The sequence below is a fragment of the Nannobrachium achirus genome (assembly GCF_963921795.1).
Source record: "Nannobrachium achirus genome assembly, chromosome: 14".
Classification (NCBI taxonomy): domain Eukaryota; kingdom Metazoa; phylum Chordata; class Actinopteri; order Myctophiformes; family Myctophidae; genus Nannobrachium; species Nannobrachium achirus.
This window is the reverse complement of record NC_137821.1, coordinates 60,566,841-60,571,762: the sequence shown is the minus strand read 5'-3', so window position 1 is coordinate 60,571,762 and position 4,922 is coordinate 60,566,841.

Here is a 4,922-nt window from a genome sequence, read left to right as displayed (position 1 = left end):
TTGCATGACGGTAGTGCGCTGAAAACAGCAAATCTACAAGCTCACAGCCCTGTGGACAGACACTTCTAAGCCAAATGTATATGGTGCCCAGCCCAGTGCTGCGCTATGACGCGCAGGACGCACTGTCTGTGCGTCGGGGAACAGATTGCCAAAGGACTCCAAAAAAAGAGAGAGGAAAAAAGGAGTCTGCTGCTCTCTGCGCACTGACCATCATTCATTACTGTCTAAAACATTGCTACAATGCAAAGTTTGCGTGAGTAGGCTACTTTAATGGCAAAACGTTGTGATGGAGAAAGACTGGCCAATAAAGGCCAGCTGGATCAGAATAACTCATTACCTGTTGCTGCCTCTTTTTATCCAGTCCGCATTTTGAAGAAGTAATCCATTATTTTGAGGTGCAAGGGGAATGCAGAAGGCTTAATCATAATGCAATACCATAATGGTTTAATGTCAGGATAGTGGAGCTGTTCAGTGGTCTTGTCAGCGAGTCCACTCAGAGCGCAGCTGCAGGACTTCTGTGCTAATTGGGTCGTTGACTCGTTGACTACAGACCTAGATGCGTCTTTGCTGGCATGCGGTAAATGATTATTTTGGAGAAAGATTCCCTTAGTATAAATAATAGTATCTATATTTTTTTTACAAGGCATTCATACACTCTTGATATTTTTTAAATGAGGTTTGGTCTAATAGATCACAATGTGCTATTTTCTGGGTGTTCATAACAATTAAAATAATAATAATAATAATTATAACATTTATTACAACATTTTGATTATTACCCCTATTATATAGTTTGAGAAAGAAAAATTTACCAAATAATGGCCCAGTGCTGGCCAGTGCCAAAATAAATAAAAGCCTGTTACCAATAGCCGCCTGGTCCCTTTTAAGCGCCCGGGGTCCGACCCCATTTTGCGAAATAAAGCCCGGGCTACTAATTGCGGATTTACGGGTATATTCACTGAAATATTCACTGTATTGTAATTAACAGCAACAGCTTTAATTCTATGCATAAGAAAGAACAGCAGTGTTAAACAAAATACTATATAGTGCTTTTTGTCCAAAGGGTGGCGATATATGAAAGGTTGTGGGGTCACTTCATCAGTAGGGTTCATTCTCCAGGGAGCATCAATGTGCTCCATAAGTTTCATGATAATCCTCAGATCAGTCCTGCACAGGTCCAATGTTGACAACCCGCGTCCGCCCCGCCTGTCATTAAACAGATCCATGGACCAACCCGCTACCCGCAATAGACCCTATTCACGGCCCGCCCACGCACGCGCACTCAGCAAATTTCTCAGTAACTTCCTGGTGCTGACGTCAGCTTTGAAGGGTAAAATAACACAGAAATTGCTGGACTTAAAGCCAACAAATCATTATTTCGAACGGTAAAGTAAATTATAACGCTTTGTGCCTTTTACTATCTTGTGTTCTGTATCATGCTAGCCGTATTTTATACTTCACTATTCGGAAATTGCATTAAATTTGCGATTTCTGTTTTAACTCTATGGGCTTTTAGTAGGGTTTCCCCCTTCAACCGTGACGTCAGCACCAGGAAGTTGCGTAACGTGAATTTGGTTAATTACATAAAGTCTAAACCAGATATGCCTCGCCCATCAAAAAAACTGAACCGTTGCCCGCCCGCTACCCCCGATTACATGCAGTTAAGTAAATAGCCTACAGCCGTGCATGCGTAGGCCTACTTCCAAACTGCATCGCACTCGATCATCCCCGCACGCTCAGTTTTTGCGACGCAATATATTTATTCACATTTTCACAATAAAATGTCACATTTTCACAATAAAATGTCACCCACACACATTTAGTCCAGTACCGGCCATTCTTGTACCCGCAAACTTGTAAAAGTATATTTTCTGCCCCTTTTTAGCCTGTCAAACACGGGTCTCCGCCAGGTACCCGGACCGTCTGCCTCACATTAGATTTTCACACATGTGTGCAAGTGGACATTTTAGCATGAAGGTGGTGCTAGAGTAGAGGTCATGGGGTCAGTGAAAGGAGAAGGTTTAATCCTGTGGGGAGTATAAATATGATCAACAAGTTTCATGACAATCTGACCGGTACATTTACAAATGTTGTGACAGTGAACATTTTGACCTACATGTAATGGTGGTGCTAGAAGAAAGACTAATTTGAACACTACAATAAGTCTGAGCAGTCTTTATTAATATTATTCATTTTTTATGATGTTTATGTAAGCTCCCAATGTGCGACATATTGTGAGCTTGTAGATCTGCTATTTTGGCTTAATGTTCAGCCCAGAATAGGGCCATAGGCCATAATGGTGGTGCTCTACCTTACACCATTTCCAACTAGATACAAGATGTCTTAGTTGACTTCACTGGCAGTGAATGTGGTTTAATCGGTTTAATTTTACATTTAATCTTTACAGACTTGCTGGCTGTGATCTCAAAAAGACAGACTGTGACGGTGTGGCTTCAGCTCTCAGCTCTAATCCTTCACATCTAACAGAACTGGACCTCAGTGGGACCAAACTGGACCTTTCATCTGTGGAGCTGATCTTTGCTGGACTAAAGAGTCCACATTGTAGACTGCAGATCCTAAGGTCAGACTAATTTACCACCATTAGTATAGTTTTACTATTTATTATCTGATTATAACATTAATACAGTGGTGAGAGTTTATTTGAAGAGTGTGAATAAGGTTGACATCCCCACTGACTAGAATAATGATAAGGTACAGTGACTACAGTATGTGATCCATCATGGCTGCTAGGGAATGATCACATCCAGTTATGTAATCATTTGACTGTCAAACTGGTGTAAACACAGACTGGAAGGTTTGCTGGTTCCTAAGCCTACCTGCACCAGCAGTCTGATCAATTATGATCACTGGTGTGTTTTTAAGAGTTTCAGAGTAAAACAGTCCATTATTCTGAAATGTTGCTGATAAAACTGTCTCCTGTCTGTTTCCTATGAGTTAATTATATTCCAATGAGATAATTATAACAACACAGATATTTCACATGTATTTTGTAAAAGTAATGGAAAGCAAAACGTTTGGTATCATTATTATTTGTTCTTTTATGGACCTCAGTGGGACCAAACTGGACGATTCAACCATGGAGCTGATCTCTGCTGTTCTAAAGAGTCCAGGTTGTGGACTGCAGACCCTAAGGTAAGAATTTACCACCATTATTTGTATTAGTTATAGTTATAGTTATAACAACACAGATCTTCCACATTATTTAGTAAAAGTAATGTAAATAAAAACTGCTATATATGTGATGTAGTGAAATTTATTTTTTATTTGATAAAATAATTAATATTCAATTAATTTTCTTCATATAAATCATTAGTTGCGACTGTCAGTTCATAAGTTACTATGAAAAGCTCCACCGGCTGTCTGTCCATCACATCACATCACACTTTTGGCTCTACTCTTATCTCCGGCACCGTTGCCCCTATCCTTTAGCCTGCTTCCAGACCATTTACTCCGCCCACTCTCAGAGTGGACTCTTTCTCTGGTCTGGAGCTGAGTACATGAATCTGCATTTATTTTCGGCTCCTCCAATGGGGGTGGGGGTGGGTGTGGGGCTAACGAATATCCAATCCGCGCAGCAGTTGAAACGATTCAAACGAAGTTCACACACACAGGCAGGCTGAGTAAGGCACACACACGCGCGCGCGCTGATTTCACCAAGCTGTTAATGTTGATTACATGTTTCTGGTCGCAGTTCTGTGTGGAAGCAGTCACTGGCACAGACAGAGACACACACAATCCACGACCGTGCGTCGCGTCCACCGTGGGTCTTGATCACCGTGCGTCGCAATCACTCACGCGCGCACGCTCGCAAAAAAGTCCCTCCACCGTAAATAGGGACAGTTTCAGACTACTGCGTGAGCTGAGTCTGAGATCAGGCTACCTATCCTTGCCAAACTTTGCACACACACTCCTTGGCTCCCAAACCACATCCTCCGCCCCTGATTTCTCAAATGCCCCTCTTCTAGCGCCAACCATAAGGTTGCGTTTTGCAGACACCGTGGCTGCGTCCGAAATCCACCCTATTCCCTATTTTAGTGTACTAAAGGGGCGTTCCACCATTTTGAAGTAGTGTCCGAATGTATAGTGAGCTTTTTTGTACCCTAATATAGTGGACTCAAATATACCACAATGCGTCTGGATTTGTAGGGTGCATTCGATGGTCACTATTCAAGCCCTACCGCCCCACAATGCACTGCGCTGCGGCCGCTACCTCGCGCTTTGAGCACGCGCATGCAGTGTGCACTGTGCACGCAAACACGCACACTGCAGACTCTTTTCTGGGCAGGAGGCAACGGTGCTGCGTAGGCGTAGCCATCTGTTGCTGAGCAAACGCAAACGAGCCGCCTGTAGCAGAACCACCGGCTAAAGAAAACAATGCATACCAATGTCCACTCAGCGGTTGAAGAATTATTCATGGGCGTGTTTCGGCCGGTACTTTAATTCACCAATCAAGTTTGCAGCTGTCATCACCTTTAAGAGCGTCAGAACTGGCATAAAACTCTGCATAAGCCTTCTTGAACAGCTTTGAAATGGATGAAGGGGCGACGGTGCTCTCATCTTTGCATAGACAAATGGACAGTCACAGACAGCAATGTAGGCTTATAATTCTCTCTAGCACCTTATTAAGTGTAGTCCGTGTTTTCTTTGCTTATTCACATATCAGTGATATCACTTGAAAGTCACTCTGGTGTGAGTGTGTGTGTGTGTGTGTGTGTGTGTGTGTGTGTGTGTGTGTGTGTGTGTGTGTGTGTGTGTGTGTGTGTGTGTGTGTGTGTGTGTGTGCGTGTGTGTGTGTGTGTGTGTGTGTGTGTGTGTGTGTGTTAATCTAGCTGTTTGTTCTTTATAGGCTGACAGTAGGCCTATTGCGGTGCGGCAGCGCCCTCTCATTTGGCCAAAATGGC